Here is a 21,303-nt window from a genome sequence, read left to right on the forward strand (position 1 = left end):
TGCCAAATGTGAAATGCCTCAAGAAAAAAGGTTTTAAGCGCCACAAATTTTCCATACACATAGGATCTTCGACAGTTTGTTTACAGAAAAATTTCTTTACCCTGACTTTCATTAACCTTTTTCGAGAAATTCCCATTCTTAAACACATCAAATAGGTTTTTATTTCAAAGGGAAAAATCCTTTTTTCTCGCTTGAACTTCGATATTCTATACAAATGGTTCGGTGTGAAGTAATATATTACTTTGAGCTTTGAATACAGGAACAGTATTCTGATCCTTTAGACAGGTATTTTAGGCGTTTTGTTCGTACGGTTTGTAAATTGTCGATGTTAACAGTCTATTGTCGAATAAATTGCTTTCGCCATGCAAAAATTATCGTAGGTAGCATATTAAAAAGGACATTATTATGGTTTAGAAATTGCAATTATTTTTATCGTCAGCGGCACAGGCCAATTAGAATGATATTGGAATCACATCAGTTAACTGTCATACGCGCGGGCGTCTCGCTCGCACTAATATCCTAGTGCGGACAAGTCTGAGCGAAGCGAACGCGAATATCATTCTAATATCCGTTGGACGTCAGTGCACGTTCGAATTGGCCTGACAGTTACAAGATAGCGGAAGACTTTATTTAAATATAAAAATTGAGCCAAAAATTACGGCGTATGTTTACCTATTTGTTTTACATACAAAACTTCAACTCACTCTATTTTCTTTGTGTTACAATTCTTATCAACAAAAAATAGTGCCACGTTTAGATATAATGTGTTACGGAGCGTCTTACGTAAGAGAACAACTCGCGAATGAGAAGCGAGCGGCGTGCCGCAGCGGGCCCACGGAGTTCGCGTTTTATAATTAGGTATCAAGGGATTGATTTACCCCGCGCCGCATCGCTTCGCTTCGCGTTCGCGTGTTGTTCACCCACGTAGTAATAATAATAATAATAATAATAAGCCCGCAGGGCAGCTTGTGGCGAGCTGTTGGGGAGTGACGACCCCACGGACCCGAGTGCTCCAGAGAGTCGGTCAGGGTCTCCGTCTCCGGCGAGTCTTCGTCGGTCGGAGTGGACCCCAAGGGGACCCGCAGGACTCTCAGCTCTGGCTTGCCTTCATTGGCCGTCCAGAGGGGAGTCGTAAGAGCTATATGCTCCAGGGGTGGAAGTGAAAGATGCATAAGACGCGAGTTGGCACAGTGGCTGGTAACAGCCACTGGGTAGAAAGCGGCACACACCTCTCGACACCCCTGAGCCGCTCACACCGGTGTTGCTCCTGGTCGTCTTTACGACGGCAGTTTCAGGGGCCCATCTAGTCAGCGGCGAGTCACCGCCTGCCTCGATAACGTGTACAGACATTAATATGGCAGGTGTCCGGACCTCTCAGCAATAGCCCAATCTTTTGACCAGCCAAACTTCAATCCATAAACCGGTATACTGTTCACTTTTTCTACAATAGTCCCAATGCCTGCTGCGACCGGTTCATGGGTGTCTATTGTTGCACCTGTGAACGGGTTCCAGCAGGCATTCTACATGACATTAAAGCTCTCCAAGGGGCCTCTACGTGTTGGATCTATATCCCCACGCAAGCCTATCAAAAGACCGGGATTTATAGGCCCGTGAAATCCAGAAGGAGATACAAATAATAATAATAATAATATCGTTTATTTCAAGTTTTAAACTCATACAATAAAATAAAATAAAGTAACATAAAACTTAAAAATACAATTTGCTGCGTAGTGCTGCGTTACTTTAATGTTCATGCCAAGTTTCGTATTATCACTGCGTGTCGTTTTAAAATGAGATCGTCACTTCGACTGTATTGGCGCCGCTTTTGGGGACATATTTTGAACAGTTTTTTTTTATATATGATAAAGGAGGCGAACGAGCAGACGAATCGCCTCATGGTAAGCGATTGCCGTCGCACATGGACACCCAACCGTCGCAACATCAGAGGGGTTGTAAGTGCGTTTCCGGCATTTAAGATGGGAGTACGCTCTTTCCTTTAAGGTTAGGTTGATATAAATAAATAAAGTAGATTTATGCAAAGCACGAAGCGGACTGTTACCTTAATTCAAACAAATACAAACTATCCTACTGGTAAATAAACCAATTCTAAATTCAATTAATATCAACTGATACAAATCGGAAGTATGATCCTAAGCCCACCGGAAATGCGGCGGTCGCCGGCAATGGTCCGCCATTACGACAACTGTCGTGCCAGCCCACTTCCGGTTTAAAACGATGGAGTACTAAGCGGTTCCGGTCGCCATTTTGGATATTTGAGGGATTTTTGAAGAGCTTAAGTTTAGTCGGTGATTTAAGATGGATTTTGTTGAATGGTTAAATGTAATGTTGAACCCTTCAACATACATTTTATGAAATCTTTTTTAAGGTAGGATAGAGAGTGCTGATTCTGAGAATGAGCCCAAGAAATTCCGAATGTAAGAATCAGGTGTTCAGTATTTTTTTTTAAAACGCTCATTGGCAATCGTTGGCAATTTGTTGTCTTCGTTAAGTTTATTAAGCAAGGTACCTAAGGTTTTAACCTTGTGCCTACGTTTGTCCTACTCGAAGAACATAGACCGCCGTTATATATGTGGTATATAGTTCAAATTAAAAATACGAGTAGGCAGGAGGTTAAAGCAACATTTATAATATTACTAGCTTTTGCCCGCGACTTCGTCTGCGTGGACTTAGTAACCCCAGCTAGAGTAAGAATAGCGCCTGGAGAAAGTCTTATAGAAATTATTCAATTTGAGCATATTATGCACACAAATTAGCAGACACTTCATTAATTATCTCAGTTCCACCCCGCTTTTTACTTTCTTAAGGGATGATTTTCGGGATAAAAACTATCCTATGTCCTTCTCAGAGACTCAACCTATCTCTATGCCAAATTTCATCTAAATCGATTCAGCGGTTTAAGCGTGAAGAGGGAACACACAGACAGACAGAATTTCGCATTTATAATATTAGTATGGATATAAGCATTCTTTTTGTTAAAATCTGTAAAGTTTGTGCAAACTTAGCGTGGTCACGGTCTAGGTTTTTACTAACTATAAGTACGTAAAACCTTTTGTCTCAGTAGCCGTCGTTCTATGTGAAATACATTAATTCACATATACACTTACGTGTGTACGTGTGTACTTAGTGAATTTGTGTAAAAAAATATGTTTTATATATTTTATTATTCACAGTACGTTTTAATTATAATTTTAATACGAAAAATACACATTCGGAAACAAGGCGGTAATCCGATATTAAGCCAGTTGTAAAATTAACTCAAATTTTATAATTAGTTAATTTAAATGTAACTTAATTATTTTACCAATCAAGATTGTATTGCATTTGTAATTAATCTGTTTTAAGTTAATGTGCCATGAAATTTGCATCATCGTAGCCAAGCGTATATCCTATATCCTCGTTCTGCCCAATGTTCTTTATAATTTATAAAGAACACTTTATTTAACGTTTTACGATTTTGATTGAAATACAAAATACAAATACAAATAGTTTATTACATTTCACATTTATACGCGTTTGGCAAGTAAACTTTTAAAACTACAGACAGTCGCGTGACAGAATCACCCAAGCCTTGATTTGTTGTAACTATAACTATAATTTAGTTATATAGTATGTTGATGAGTACATTTACTTGGGCCAGATAGCCTCCTTCGAAAACAGGCAAACCATAGAGGTCAATAGACGTATTGACAACGCCTGGAAGAGCTTCTGGTCCATGAAGGCGCTATTGAAGGGCGACCTTCCCCTGTGTCTCAAGCGCAAACTCATCGACATGTGTATCCTGCCTATCCTAACCTACGGTGCTCAAACATGGTCATTAACTGAGGCGTTAAAGTCCAAACTCAAGGTTTGCCAGCGAGCGATGGAGCGCAGTATACTAGGTGTTCCCAGAACTGATAGAATCAGAAACACGGAACTGCGCTCCAGAACTCGAGTTGTAGATGTAGGTGTCCAGACCGCTAAGCTTAAGTGGGACTGGGCTGGGCATGTCTGCCGCATGCACCCTGAAAGGTGGGCCAAAATGGTTACCGAGTGGGACCCACGGAACACCATAGATGGTGCTGGCCGGGGTGCAGGCAGGCCGAAAAGGAGATGGCGGGACGACTTAGACGCATTTTATCCGGATTGGCGGGACACTACAAACGACAGGGTCGAGTGGAGGAAACGAGGGGAGGCCTTTGCCCAGCAGTGGGACACTAAATTAGGCTAGTAAAAAAAAAAAAAAAATTTAGTTTCGAAGCTATAATTACGCAGCGTACTACGTAGGCGAACAATACGCTAACGCGAAGCAAAGCAAAGCGATGAGGCGCGGTGTAAAAATCCTTTGATAAGTGTCCTACGTGGGCGATCTCGTTGCGAACGCGAACGCCTGGCAACTGTCAAAGGTTTGCATTGATGGCGCCATCATTGCTTGTCCCTTTCTCTAGTTTTGTGTATGAGATTTAGTTTAAAGAGGTATTTGACATAATCCTAGAGATTGACAGTGCAAGCTATGCTGGCGCCATCTGTTAAATACTTCGATCGGCCAACCCCATTGTGCCATACGTCTGTCAAGTATTGAGCGGAACCGCTCGAAGCATTTATTCGCGGCCTTCAGTTCAAAGATAAACGCGGCACAATATTCAAAGTGCCTTTTATCCAGTCACTGTTGCTACTAAAATATCAACATTCACAAAAATATCATCTATTATCATTTCATTATAACCAACATAACTAACATCCCCAATCACAAAGAAGTATCACCAATCTTAAGGTCTAACTTACGTTGGATGCGTTAGTTGATATGCTAAATATGACATGAATATAGCATAGTAATGGGCGTCCCGTATTCTCGATAAATTATACGATACACACATCAGATGACTGCGGGCACGCGAGCGCACTAGGGATGTGACAAGTCGATATAAATTATGATGCATATGCAAGTCGTTATCAGTAGGGAAGTGAAACTATGGAAGGATGATAAAATAAACAGTCGATTTCCATAAAACCCTGTAAAATAAATTTGTACCATTTTGAATTTAATTAAATTTAAAACGACTAGCTAGATTGCTCTGAATCTTTGTATTTACAATAGGATAAGGTATATCTAGGTCTGTAATTAGTTTATGTAGCTTCAGATACAATCAATGGTAAAAAAATACAGCGAATTTAAGTTTTACATACAGAACTTGTTTTTGCTATATAGCAAAAACAAGTTCTGTATGTAAACAAGCTAAATAATTAGCTTGTTTTATATATTTCATTTTATTTATTTATTCAACATTACATGTCATGTGCGTTACAAAAGATGTTAGTAACAGGTAGTTGGTACATGACACCCTGATAGGGCACAAAATGCTAACAGATAGGTACACTAGAGCTATATAAACTAATTACAGACCTAGATATACCTCATGTCATTGTATGTGCAAAGTTTCATTACAATCCAACATGTAGGTTTAAAATGAGAACGAAACTCCGTTTGTATGGAAAGGTCAAATTCGACCGAGCTTAACTCTTATAATAATTAAAAAATGTAACAAAGGGCCATAGCTATGGTCAATATACATTGAATGAATGAATGAATATTTTTAACACATGGACACATATTTTTATTAGTAGAACTTACGAACTAAGGGGTTAGTATGTACAACGTACTTAGATTTAAAATAATACAACACTGATGGGGGAATGCAATCCCTCATAGTGCGACAAGTAGGGACAGTCTACCCTGTCCGCTATCATTCGCATTAAATTGTGTGAAAATATTTTCTATAACATCAATACTCAGGGAGGAAAATGGGGACTTTTACCACCGTCGTCTTAAGATGGTACGCTCTTTTCTTTAAGTTCTTATCGGTCTGGAAATACCGCGAGCGACAGTTCATTCCACAATTGATTCCATTAACGAAATCACACAAAATTTCGATTTTTAGACCTTCCCACCCTTGTTACACTTTTTCATGTATTTAATATGTACTGTCACACTTGGCATGAAACCCCCCCTCATCCTGTTGCTGGGACGTAATATGTGGATGAACCCTTAAGGTATCTTCAGTGTTTGGACAGGGTCTGCTGATTTAAGATATTTATTTACTTAGTAACAGAACTGTGGTTGTTGGGCGTTTGCATAGTTTGAATTAAGGTGATTTATGGTTAAAGTTAGTATCTTGTTCGTTGTGTAAGTAATTAAATGGTTAGCAAGAACTGATCAAAAGTTATTACAATACAAATAAGTCAGCTTTCCGGTGTATTTGTGTATTTATTTGTTTTGTAAACTTTACAGGAGGCTTGATGTTGTCTATTATATTTCATTATTTAAAAATTTACTTATAAAGAAAATGTCATTCACTTACTAGTTCTTAGTTCATATTAGTTGGTTGTCATGTAACTGTGATTCTACGTATCTATTTTGAGGGAACATAATTATTTCCTTTTATTTATTATTTTGGTTTAGAGTTCAAACCTTTCACATCCTTTTTAATCTGCAAATATTAGGGGATTGTTGCAAATAAAACGGTTCTTAAAAAATGTGTTTTTGGTCGCTTTTTTATACAAACAGGTTTTATTATTAATTAGTTTTTGTAGATTCCACTTTCGGATTTTTATTAAAGGCGAAACCATGAGCGTTAACGAAGTCTACGGTTTACAGAGCCATTAGTGATTACTACAAACTGGTTATTTATGTTAACGAAGTTAAATCATCGACATCTATCAAGCGTTGTATCGACAGCGGCCATCCCTATTTAACATAATAAACTATGAAGTCCTTATTCGCCATGAATACAAAGGCGGTGCATTCTGGCGCATGCATTGACACATTTACAGGGCAATGTACTGATGTCACTCATTTTTGAACTAATCTAAGTCGAAATATCTGAAACTGTTAGGTTGCTGATTGGGGTGATTTAGTAATATAGAATTATGAAAAACCTGCTGAACATAATTATTATCTGCCGACCTCCTAGCCAAAGGTAGTCTAAGGAGATCTTCTCTATCACTTTTAATTTAAAATACTTAATTGGCATTTACAGATTTAGTAAAAAAAAATACAGTCAGTTTTTCTTTTGTCCAATCACAATCACTTCTAAGGTTAAAAGACTAAGGACACAAGAATGTCCAGAAATGAAACAAAATGAACTTGCACATGCACTCACAAATGCGACATCCTTTAGCAGAAATACGGGACTATTGGGACTTTAGTGAAAAGAAACAGTGCAGCCTAAACTTACATTACCTTCAAATAAAACTTATTTACTTTTAAGAGAGGGGGGAGGCTATGTTTGTTCCAATTATCTCTGCATGTTTGTAATTTCTTTTAAATTTAAAATTATGTTTTATAATTAGAGCCATGGAGAGACTTTGCCTCCTTGTGTGTGTTGTGTGTTCTACCGCCTGTAATGGGCTGTGCTTTGAAGAATTGTTTGACATGATGCCAACGGCCGCTTTCTATCACCGCACCGCTCGCCATCGGCAGGGCGTTCATCCTCACACCCTAGCACCTAAATGGTCGCGTACTGTGCGGTTTAAGAGGAATTTCCTCCCGCGTACGCTTCGGCTGTGGAATGAGCTCCCTGCCGAGGTTTTCCCGAGGGGCTACAGTATGGGGTTCTTCAAAAAAGGAGTGTACAGGTTTTTAAAGGGTCGGCAACGCGCACGTAATACCTTTGGTGTTGCAGGCGTCCATAGGCTACGGTGACTGCTTACCATCAGGCCCGCCGTATGCTTGTTTGCCACCGTCGTGGTATATAAAAAAATATGTAATAATGAGAAGAATAAAGTTTTTTTATCTATCTATCCTGGTCCTCTGAAATAAAGATATTGTATTGTACTGTATTGTAAAGACAGGGAATTAAAAGGAAACCAAAGATATAGCGCGCCGCGCGAAATTTACGACAGATTGTCGCCATGGCCGGTTTTGACTTTCATTATACTCTACTCTGATAATATATATCTGTTTAACATTTGATCATCAGATGCATACCGACTAAAATTATACTGCTATGGTATGCAGGGTAACGATATACAACTGTGAAATAAATGAAAAATAGACATGTTCGTGTGATTTTTTTTTATTAAGCCAACTTTGACCTTTTAGGATTTTGGTTGGGGTCTACTCTTGCAAATATAGTCTTTGTTTCAGTGTGATTTTTTCATGGCAGTTGCCACTAAATAAAACAAAAAAAAAGTACCTATATAAAAGCTACAATTTTGAGTCCTCTAAGCCTCCTACTTTAGATCAAAATAACTTCCCAAACAGAATATCTTACTGGGTGTTAACAATGTTTTCTGGCAATAAATATTTTTGTATTTTTTTTTTTGTGTTGCAAGGAGGGAGGGGTCACTTATAAGATAAGATAAAATAAGATACGCACGCATTGCAGATCAGAGTTGGGACGTCGCCAACAACGACAGAACAAGGAAGTGCTGGCAGTTTTCCCGGTACCCATCACTGTACGAGAGTGTACCGGATCACATTAAATTTGTGGGACTTCTATGTAGAATACAAGTTTTTTTGTTTGACACACTTTTTTTGCTGACTGTACTTTTTCTCATTTGCATGTTTATCAAGATAGTATTTCGAGACCATAACACAAACATATCGAGTTCAGGCTCATTGCCGTGTGTTTGTGTCTCTCCATGGCATAGAGTTATTATTACTATAAAGAAGCCATAGCAAACAAAGGAATAGTCGAAATCGCAACCATTACCTACCACACGACCAAAACGCCGTAAGCGCACTTCACTGCTGTTCGAAATGAGCCACACTAAGTTCAGTCATAATTTCTAAATCATAATAACAAACATGACTCATCCTTGAAGTAAAAATATTTATTAAAACTGTTAGTTCCTATATTATCTATTTGCAAACCTTTTTTTTTTCTCTTCCTCTTTTTTTTCTCTTCTAATTGCAAGTGTAAATATCTAACATCTGACATTAACTGTAGTCATTCTAACAATTAGTTCAAATTACCCGAAATAAAGGTCTGCGTCATAATTTTATTGCAATTTTTAAACCTCAAATCAAATCGCAGCCGTCAAACCGGAGTATGCTTATGAGACGACTCCTGATTCAATTTTGTGAGGACTAATCAGCGTTAGTGGCTTACGATGATTGGTGCAGCGGCACCGGCGCACGCTGACTCAAGGTCGAATCAAAATAAGATGGAAATCATATCAAATAGAATTATCTGAATCGGCCTATGTCTGAATTGATATGACCTAGCTAATTTCATAAAAAGGCGCGCCAGCATTTATCAAAGCGCTTCTGTGCTCGTTCGAGATAAGGCTTTGATTATTTGTTGCTGGAAGCTGGAAGTGACAATAAAGAGGTCGATTCGAAATTTTAAAATCTTTACGGAATTTGTTAAGTAACACCAGTGACCGACAGGAAGGTGTTGCAAGTGCGTTGCCGGACATTAATATGGGAGATCGCTCTTTACTTGAAGGTCATATCGGTATGGAAATGCGGCGGGCAACAGTTTATGTGTGCAAGACTAAAAGTTTCTGAAATGCCAACCATCTAAATATTCTAAATAGTGAAAATGATGAAAGTTAAAAATAAAGCGAACAGAAGCGGGAGGGAGTAATACGAAAAATTCCTAAGAGCTCTCCTACATACAGACCGAGGCTACATATCTACGCAGCGCCAAGAATATTTTTATTGTTGTTCATCTAGCACTACCTATAGCAAATCTGTAACCGGGGCAAGCGGGAGGGGGCAATCAATCACCATCACGGAGAGCAAACATGTTTTGCGAGCTTGATTTGTACATCATAATGTACGCATACTGCTGCCACGGATTATACGCATTGTTTAGAGAGGTAAAGTAGATCAAGTTTACTATAGAAAATTGTTATGTTAGACAGTTGTTCTTTGAAAAATAATATTTTATAAATATCGTGGAAAAATTACTGTTTTTTAAACATTTGTTAAATTTGGAATATAAGCTGCAAAATTACATCGGCAAATTATGAATAGAATTCATTCATAAAGTGGCCATTTACAACTGATGATGTACGCACACTGCTGGTTTATACGTATTTAAAGAGGGAAAGTAGTTATTTAGTTATGTGAGGTGAAGCTTACTCCACTTACGGATAGCAAAAAATTGTTATTTTGATCTGAAGTTCCGTGAAAAATTTGGCACTGGAATGTACGCATCGTTAACTAGGCTAAACTAGATGTTTTGATTTCTACGAGTCACTCATGTGGGTACACACATACCAGTATCTACGACAGATAAGTTTTCTAGTATCCATCATGCAGCGCGGGAATTCCCCAACTTGGTCGATGTTTGATGGATGGATGGACTGAATGAGAGTAACACACAAGTCATTGTAGGAATTCTTTGGAAACCTTTTGCCGAAGTAAAGTATATCAGAATTCGTACTCTAAACAGAAGAAAACACAAGAACAACAACACACACAAGAACACACAAGAAACACAAAAAGAACACACAAGAAAAACACAAGAAAACACAAGAAGAACAGAAGTGAGATCCTACTCCAAGACAAGACAATTTTTTTTTTTTTTATGTGATATTCAGCCATCGAGCAGACGAGCCGCCTGATGGGAAGCAGTCATCGTCGCCCATGGACGTAAGCAACATCACAGGAGCCACTTAAGCATTGCCGACCCTTGAGAACCCTAAATACCCGCTTCTTGAAGAATCCCATGTCGTAGCACAAAGGAAATACCTCAGGAGGCAACTCATTTTCAATCGAATTGAAACTAAATGAGGGGTATCTTAATTTGATTTAAACTAACACGATTTTCACTCATAATTTCACGCAGCAAGAAGATGTTGATACAATTCCTCGCCAGTCTACCTGTGACCACGAACGTAACGTCACGTTCGAAACGTCAGGCTATAAATAAACGTAAGTTTGTACGCGATTAAGTCCCGTGTTAGTTTTCAAATTATCTTAATTTGGTTGATTTTCATATAAAATTGTATAACTTGACAATCATTCTTTTCTTCATTGATTCCTCCAATGTCAAAAGGGTGCTCGTAGAGTATGACGCTGGTGTAGTTGTTTTTAAAGTGATAGCTGGTCTATACAAATAGCCAAGATGGATTGCCGGGTGTGGACTAAAGAACGGTTAAACGTGTTTCAAGATTAATTAGCTGCATACTTCCACTCGAGGGAAGAAGAGGGAGAGGAAGACCTAGATATAAATGGATAGATAACATTAAGGACTGGACACTTACAAAAGACGCAGCCAACCTGAGACTAGCAAAGACCAGAAAGCTGAATGCCGTGCTGATCGCCGACGCCCATTAGATGAGATGGGCATGGCACCAAAAGAAGAAGATACTTCCAAGTTAGGTAACTGCATAATTAGTTATCAATATTACACTTATCAACACTATTGGGCAAAAGGTCCAAAAAAAATATTTTCGAGATGGCCTTGCCGTTTCGAAGTACAACTGGAAATTCCAGACAATCATTATACAACCGACTCGTAAAATGTTATTTAGGAATACATCTCATTTAACAAAACAATGGACTTCAGAAGTTAAGTACCTTTAAAGTCCGACGTAATCTAACTCCACGTAGCAACTCGAACGACGACATAAATTCCAATAAACACCGTCACAACCATAATTATTTCAATTTAAAACGAACTAAGTTTAAGTAGAAAGTATTTCTATCAGGCTTACAAAGATTTGACACAAAAGGTGTTATCTCTCGTTTTATCAATTTCGAAATCAAGCCTTTGTTTGAAGCCCTCAATGCGAGGGAGGTGGTATATTGATGCTGCTAAATTATTGTAAGAGCTGGCTGAAATGTTCTTACATCCTGTTTGCCTTAAATTGTGGACTTTTCCTTTGCGCGCGGCTTTTATGTGCTGAATGTTTTTTTTTTGTTGTAAAAAAATTAACTTCCTATTTATTCGTCCCCATTTGACCATACTCTGGATTTTTTTCATTGTTTTCTGTGGCATTTCTTTGACTAAATTGTCAGTTACAACATACCTTGCACAATGCTTCAAGATCAGCATTTGAACCCACAGTTTGAACCAGAGCGTTCTTTGTCACTATTTGACCATGTTCATATTTTGTATTGATAGTTGTTGTTTTTTGTAAATAGTTACTTTTATGATCAAATAGACATTTTGCTGGCTACAGCCCCGGCACACTTCTTCTAGATCAGCATTTGAACCCACAGTTTGAACCAGAGCGTTCTTTGTCACTATTTGACCATGTTCATATTTTGTATTGATAGTTGTTGTTTTTTGTAAATAGTTACTTTTATGATCAAATAGACATTTTGCTGGCTACATCCCCGGCAAACTGCTTCAAGATCAGCATTTGAACCCACAGTTTGAACCAGAGCGTTCTTTGTCACTATTTGACCATGTTCATATTTTGTATTGATAGTTTTTTTTTTGTAAATAGTTACTTTTATGATCAAATAGACATTTTGCTGGCTACATCCCCGGCACACTGCTTCAAGATCAGCATTTGAACCCACAGTTTGAATCAGAGCGTTTTTTGTCACTATTTGACCATGTTCATATTTTGTATTGATAGTTGTTTTTCTTTTTGTAAATAGTTACTTTTATGATCAAATAGACATTTTGCTAGCTACATCCCCGGCACAATGCTTCAAGATTAGCATTTGAACCCACAGTTTGAACCAGAGCGTTCTTTGTCACTATTTGACCATGTTCATATTTTGTATTGATAGTTGTTTTTTTTTGTAAATAGTTACTTTTACGATCAAATAGACATTTTGCTGGCTACATCCCCGGCAAACTGCTTCAAGATCAGCATTTGAACCCACAGTTTGAATCAGAGCGTTCTTTGTCACTATTTGACCATGTTCATATTTTGTATTGATAGCTGTTTATTTGTAAATAGTTACTCTTATGATTAAATAGACATTTTGCTGGCTACATCCCCGGCACACTGCTTCAAGATCAGCATTTGAACCCACAGTTTGAACCAGAGCGTTCTTTGTCACTATTTGACCATGTTCATATTTTGTATTGATAGCTGTTTATTTGTAAATAGTTACTCATATGATCAAATATACATTTTGCTGACTACATCCCCGGCACAATGCTTCAAGATCAGCATTTGAACTAGTCCTTTGTGGCTATTTGCGCGATCGGTAGCGGATTGCAATGTTCGGAAGCCTGCCAACGGGCTGATGGAGCCGAGAGATATATTTGGTTAAGCTACGTTTAATAGTAAACCATTGTCTACACTAAAGGGTACCTTTCATATCTCTGTGGTGGTCAAAGATAGTTCAAACCTCGGTTGTGCTATATAGAGCAGAAAAAATCGTTCTTGAAAAATGCAAAAAGATGACTAAAAATTTGGTTAGGATTATGAAATAGATGACGAAGCCCTCCAGTGGTGAAGGCCGGATTCGAACCGGCGTCTTTAACAATCCAGGTAAACGCAAAGAGTCTCGTCGAGTTATTTGCCACACATCTTAAATAGTCTTCCTAGAGATATAATAGATAATTTAGAAGAGGGTAAGCCTTATAAAATTAAAATAATGCTAAAAAAGCACTGCCTGAATATTTAAGGACACATCATATTATATATTATATTGTACTATAAGTGTTAAATTAATAGTAATAATATAAATGATGTAATAAAAATAAGACCATACTTAGCGTACAATCTATGAGTGTATATTAGGCTAAGTCTGTATACAGTAATTTTTTTTTTTTTGCCAACACTGATAAATATAAGGTACGTGATAATAATCGTAAATAAAATTTTAACTACAATATAACAGAGATCTATAGTCTCTGGGGTTAGTAATACATTTAGAGATGTAAATGGTTTCAAAAAAGGCAATTGGAAAAGAGATATGGTAAGGTGACGCATAATGTAAGAAATAGCCGCAAATTTCAACCTGTTTGTTTTACCAAAGATAGATATAACTCCGTAATAGATGGATACAGTCTAAGGAAAAAACGTGCCTCGGAAATCAAGAAAATTTGATTCTCGTTCAGAGGGCGCTACTAGTTTTGGCCTACTGTCGTATAGATGGCGTTGACGGTTTCGTTTGTTATTTAACAATTTTAACGCATATCAGTGAAAGAACATGGGTCAAAATCATAAAAATAATTAATGCAAATAAAAAAAATCATTTATCTATATTTAAATACATTTTATCGTATTTTTATAAATCTACATTTTTAGTTTTAAACTGTGTCGACAGATGGCAGTGAATTTACTGGGGTTACAAAATTTACTATGTACCGCTCTAGTATAACTTACTCTATGGTTTTACCAAACCTAAAATCTGAAATTAGCTTATACAACCTTAAAAAAAATCGCATATTTTGTTCATAAAGAAATCTTTACGTCATTGTAAACCAGCCTTTATTTTCGTCCGTATCCTTTAATTTATGTGAAACGTTTTATTGTCTAAGAGTGTCGTTTGTCTGGGCGCAAATGAAAAGTAATGATTAATCCTTATATTCAGTTTCAATCCGAGCTTTGGTTAATGAGTTTCCAGGAGGTATATTCAAATTTAATAATTTGTTATGGTTTTAAAATGGTTTTGATACGACCTAATGATTGAAGACTTTGTGTGACATAAAAAGTGACGAAAATATTAAATTTTTCACACAAAGAAAACAATTGTTGAAACTTGAAGTTAACTTCAACAATAAAATGTACTTCAATAGTAGGTACAGTATTTAGTATTACCTGTGGTTCCTTTTTTATACAACGTCGGTGGCAAACAAGTATACGGCCCACCTGATGCTAAGCAGTCACCGTAGCCTATGGATGCCTGGAACACAACAGATGTTACATGCGCGTTGTCGACCCTTTAAAAACCTGTACACTCCTTTTTTGAAGAACCGTAGAAGAAGTGTAGCCCCTGAGGAAAACCTAGGCTGGGAGCTCATTCCACAGCCTTAGCGGCATACATATATAGTTTGTCTCATTTCCAACATAGACAGAGAGAATCATACTAACTTTTTCTTACATTAGTATTAGCCCCAAAAGAAAAGGATGAGTATAGTTTTTTTTAAATACTACGTCGGTGGCAAACAAGCATACGGCCCGCCTGATGTTAAGCAGTCTCCGTAGCCCATGTACGCCTGCAAATCCAGAGGAGTTACATGCGCGTTGCCGACCCTAACACTCCTCTCCCTCGAGCTCTGGCAACCTTACTCACCGGCAGGAACACAACACTATGAGTAGGGTCTAGTGTTATTTGGCTGCGGTTTTCTGTAAGGTGGAGGTACCTCCCCAGTTGGGCTCTGCTCTAGATCTGGAATGACATCCGCTGTTCTGTGCCCTACCACACAAAGCTAGATGTCATTCACAGTGCCCATACCTCTCTTTTGGACGTAGTTTAAGGACATACCCGGGTCCGTGCCCATACCTCTCTTTTGGACGTAGTTTTTTCTTTGTTCTTATTTACTGACAATTTGATTTGACCAACTATATATGGGCCCATATTGGGTTGCATAAAAATTTAAGTCATATCTTTGATACGCATAACAACTTGTGTCATAATCATCATTGCGCATACAAATGAAAAGGCATACATTTTTAGCCATAATTTTTGATGACATACTCAGCAGTTGTCATATATTTATATGTGCTACGTGCGGTTTAAATCTGTATAATTTTAGTCTGCGTCACTCCCAAGATTTGGTACACAAGGTTCGGTCCTGACTTCGCAGAATGAAATGCCCGTTACGAGTAGATTGATTACTTAAGGTATCCGATCACTATCCAATTGATTGTATGGTTTGATTTAGCAAAAGATTGTTCAGTGTGAGGGTTTTGGACAGTTGGTAGTTTTTTTACGTTAAAGCGAGTGATTCATTTTACTTGTCAGATTTCCGCAACTCGACGACTAGCACCTATTTATTTGCGTTTATCTTATCAGTTTTTAGGGTTCCGTACCCAAAGGGTAAAACCCTGTAGGACCCTGTTACTAAGACCACTGTCCGTCTGTCTGTCAGCAGGCTGTATCTCATGAACCGTGATAGCTAGACAGTTGAAATTTTCACAGATGATGTATTTCTGTACGTGTACGAAACCCTCGGTGGGCGAGTCCGACACGCACTTTGCCGGTTTTTTTTTTCGAAATTAATAAAGAGGGGTTATCTTTTAACACGCTGAATATATAGTCGCCTGACATTGACAATTTCACAATACATTACTAAACTTAGTTAGCGTTACATACCGACCAGAAATACACAGGAATTGGTCAGTTTCAGTACCCCTAGTGTAAATTTCATTCGATAGCGTGACGTGACGTACACGTTTGCTTTAAGTGTCATTTTGTATGAGATTTTGAGTTTCCAAAACGTCCCGCTTGGCGCGCTGTTCAGAATCCTGACTGAACGAGCAAGACACGTTCGTAAGTTTTCGTGAAAATAAGATGGATAATAATTATGGACATCTGTACTACTTTATTAGGGTGTTTCACTTTTGTATAGAGAAAAAAAAGTTTGTGATATTTTTCCTGACTGCTTACCTGTCTCCCAAAACTAAAAACTATATACGTAATCCAGGAAAGAATCTAACAACGTTTAAGGATTGCACAAATTGAAAAGTTAGAGCGATCCTCCATACATTGCGTGAAAATGAACAATTTTATAAAATAATAAAATATGATGAACCGATACTAAAATAGAATTAAAAAAAACATTTTGCGTCAAAAACACGTTAAAAACACTTTTTGTTTGGAAATAGGTAGAATAACTAAAAATCTTAATTAGAACATTTAGCATGTGACGAAAATCCAAGTTTACTATTAATTTTCAAATTTATTTATATGTCGATAGTTTAGTAACACACTACTCTCCATTTGATGATAGCCTCTTTCTACCTTCCACTCTAGTCGTTAGTTATATGAAATCTTTGTTGATGTTGTGCAACCTCTAAATACGTGCCGATTTTTTTTTTTGCATATAACATTTTTTCATCAGTGAGAACCAGAATTCGAGCAGTCACATAAAAATCGAAAATTCGGAAAATAAAACACCCTACCGGCACGACCACGACATCGCGCGGCGGCGGCAGCGGCGAGCGGCGGCCATATTGCATTATATTGGAGCGAGACACAGCGATCGGACCTTTCGTTCCCACCTATGGCCGCCGCTCGCCGCTGCCGCCGCCGCGCGATGTCGTGGCCGGGCCGTGAGACTTATTAAAGCGGGCCGTCTATCCGTCATGCGTCCTAAGGGCGTTTTTGCGTACGCGTGGAGGTGAGCTTGTGAATTGAGTCCAAGGCATAAGCTTATGGTCAATGAGGAAAAGACCAACATATACAATTTTTGGTTAAAAAAACCGTCATAGGGCAAGAACTTGTAACTGTATACGTTCACTCAGACACAATCAGAAAGGAAGAGCTTCACTCCTTGTGATCTACCGAACTTCTTAACATGCAAGCTCGGTTCTCCATGCAAACGTAGTTACGCTCTCATTTTAAAACGACTAGCTAGATTGTTATGAATCTTTGTACTTACAATAGGATAAGGTATATCTAGGTTTGTAATTAGTTTATGTATATGCAATAAATAGTAAAAATAAATACAGCGAATTTAAGTTTTTCAAACAAAACTTGTTTTTGCTATATTTCGTTTGTTTCATATACTAGAGCTATATAAACTAATTATAGACCTAGATATACCTTATGTCATTGTATGTGCAAAGTTTCATTACAATCCAACATGTAGTTTCAAAATGAGAACGAAAATCCGTTTGTATGGGAAGGTGAAATTCGGCCGAGCTTGCTTGTAAGTGGAGGAGTGGTGAAGTGGAGTGTAGGTATATAACAAGCGCAAGAGTTGAAGCGACGAAAGATATTGAGACTTTTTAATTTACACTTATAATTTGTACTGAAACGGTTATAAACTGCATGCACGTGTCCTTATTATTTGGCAAAACGTTCCGAATGTGACATTACGTTCACGGACACATGCAGACTGGCGAGTTATTGTATTTAAAGTAATCTATTGTATATAGATTATCTATGTTAAAGCGTATATCCTTCCGATTTAATCTAAATGCAATTAACAAAAACAAACATAATAAAAATTGAACTAGGTAAAAAAATTGGCCTAAATCGCAGTCAACGGGCAAGGTGTTAAATAATTAAAACCGAAATTAATAAAAAAATCCCTCCATCCGCTCTCTTCCCCCTCTCGTTCCACAGCCCCCGCTAAAATTAATTACATTTCTGATGGAGCCGTAATTAGTTATTAGGTATTTTCGTGAAACTACGCCTGAGCCGAGTCGACGTAAATGGTAACGCTGACTGATCGTTTCAAACTTCAATGGTTTATTCCTGTTCTCGTAGATGGCGCTAGGAAATTTAGCATCAGATTTTAAAACGTGAAAGAAAAATACAATTATTAAATTAATGACAATATTTTTTTATTTACATACAAGATATATACAGTGGTACTACGTAAACGAAATTAATAACTAGCTTAAATCTAAAATAGGCCCTTGAGGCATTGTACCAAGGATGCTGGCGGCATTTCCCCGCTGTATCGCAATGCTGATACGTTGTGCGAGAAAGCCGCCAGCTCAATGAATTAAATATCAAATAAGTGTCCAAGGCTGGAATCGAACCAGCTCCCTCTGCATTCAAGTTAAAGTTCAAATATACTTTATTCTTGTAGGTCTAGCAACAAGCACTTATGAATGGTGAATAATATGTACATATAATATTACCTTAAGCTAATTATCAGAGCAATTTGAATATTGATGTTATTATTATTTCATAATAATATTGAATGACTATACAGATCAAATTTAATAAGTACTAAGAATTTCACAAAAAGATCGTCAAATATATTTTTTTATATGACAATACTAGTCTAGCTAGAATCAAAGATAGATATAACTCCGTAATAGATGGATACAGTCTAAGGAAAAAACGTGCCTCGAAAATCACGAAAATTTGACTCTCGATCAGATGGCGCCACTAGTTTTGGCCTACTCTCGTATAGAGGGCGTTGACGGTTTCGTTTGTTATTTATAATTTTAACGCATATCAGTGAAAGAACATGGGTCAAAATCATATAAAAATAATTAATGCAAATAAAAAAAACATTTATCCATATTTAAATACATTTTATCGTATTTTTATAAATATTTATTTTTAGTTTTAAAGTGTGTCGACAGATGGCAGTGAATTTACTGGGGTTACAAAATTTACTATGACAGTACCGCTCTAGTATAAGTTACCCTATGCTAGAATGTTACTAGAATAAAATCTAAATGTCCAAAAAACAGAACAAAAGAAGTACATACATTCGATTATCCATTTCCTCATCATTAATCGAATATACCTAATAAATAATTAATCGTTTCGAATAAAAATAAATCCCGTTGTTTTACATTCATGTAGTCTTGTGTGGTATAAAAAGCTTTAGAAATAAGCTTTACATAATTCTTACATTCGCGGCAAACGCCTTAACCGCTCGGGGCGCTCGGCTACAGATGTAGCAAAGATAGATATAACTCCGTAATAGATGGATACAGTCTAAGAAAAAAACGTGCCTCGAAAATCACGAAAATTTGATTCTCGATCAGATGGCGCCACTAGTTTTGGCCTACACTCGTTTAGAGGGCGTTGACTGTTTCGTTTGTTATTTATAATTTTAACGCATACCAGTGAAAGAACATGGGTCAAAATCATATAAAAATAATTAATGCAAATAAAAAAACCATTTATCCATATTTAAATACATTTTATCGTATTTTTATAAATATTTATTTTTAGTTTTAAAGTGTGTCGACAGATGGCAGTGAATTTACTGGGGTTACAAAATTTACTATGACAGTACCGCTCTAGTATAAGTTACTCTATGGATGTAGTGAATAATCCTGTACCATCGTATTTTCACGGAAACGTAAAATACTATTTCAGTCAATCTCAGTACAAAAATACTGAGGTTAACTGAAGAAGCATGACAAAGGATTGTCCACTACGTCCCTGGGAACATTATAAAAGCATGTCATTTCAAAATGAGAGCTTAACTTTGTATGAAAACGACTTTTTAGCGATTGGTTTATGCGACTCTTAAAGGTCTCCGGCAAGCTCGGTTCTCCATAATAGAATAGAATAGAATAGAATTTCTTTATTTGCCAGAATACGTACGAACGTAGAACGTTGTAAGAACGTAGTTCCGCTCTCATTTTAAAACGACTAGCTAGATTTCTCTGAAAATTTGTACTTACAATAGGATAAAGTATATCTATGTCTGTAATTAGTTTATGCAGCTTCAGATACCGTAGTTAAAAAAATATAGCGAATTTAAGTTTTTCATACAAAACTTGTTTTTGCTCTATTTAGTTTGTTTTATAAACTAATTTCAGACCTAGATATACCTCATGTCATTGTATGTACAAAGTTTCATTACAATCCAACACGTAGTTTTAAAATGAGAGCGGAACTACTGTATGGGACGGTGCAATTCGGCCGGCCGGGGACTATTAGGTAAGTTATCGTTATGAAATATCGAATTACGGGCTAAATCGTATTTAGCGAGTTTCACTGATCGATAACACTCTTTAGCTAGTAATATTAACGACTCATATGTTTTCGGTAATCATTAATTCCCTCTTGTCCGTCCGTCAAATCGTTTTCATTTCATGGAAATCGCAACCGAAATGCCCCATTAGCCGATCCACTACTTAAGTACTCTTTAATTAAAATGTATGAAAGCGTACACAAATTGCTAAACATCTAATGTTATTATCAAACAGATATTAGTGTATTGCCGAGTCTTCCATTAATCATTTACGGCCCACTGCTTTTGAAAGCTTGTTATTAATACTCAACGAGCGTATGACGGCCTGACCAGTTTAAGGCTGCGTTTCCACCAAAGATGTGCAAAGATGTGAAGCGTGGGGTGTGTTTGTTAATAATTAATGAAATCACTTAATTTACGTATCCTCGCTCACAGCAGCTGAACAGGATGGGATTCTATTGGTATTTCTACGCGCCCTCATACATTTCTGGCATTTCTGCTGGTGGAATCGCATACTAAGACGATAGTGGATGATTGATTCTTCAAATAAATCCCCAGACTAGTCCTTCCAATTTTTCCCCTTAAAAGATATGGGCAAGATAGTGGTAAGATATATTGAAAATAATTATGTTTACACAATTTATTTATAAGTAATTATTAACATAGCTATACCCTATCGTTTGAGTTTTAAAGATTTTTTATTGTTATATGAATTAGAAACTTTCTATACAATTTTTGAAAAGTTCGTAACTAATAAATTGTCTCCGGTTCGGTTCGGTTTATATATATCTTTACTTGAAAATAATTGCAG

General features: G+C 37.2%; 1 protein-coding gene across 1 annotated transcript in view; it reads right to left on the reverse strand.

The window, feature by feature from the left end:
- The window catches only part of LOC134750580 (alpha-2C adrenergic receptor), a 661,861-nt gene that overhangs the window by 185,542 nt on the left and 455,016 nt on the right, over positions 1 to 21,303 (reverse strand). The gene's annotated exons all lie outside the window — the stretch shown is intronic.

The sequence above is a fragment of the Cydia strobilella genome, chromosome 20, assembly GCF_947568885.1.
Source record: "Cydia strobilella chromosome 20, ilCydStro3.1, whole genome shotgun sequence".
NCBI classification, from domain to species: domain Eukaryota; kingdom Metazoa; phylum Arthropoda; class Insecta; order Lepidoptera; family Tortricidae; genus Cydia; species Cydia strobilella.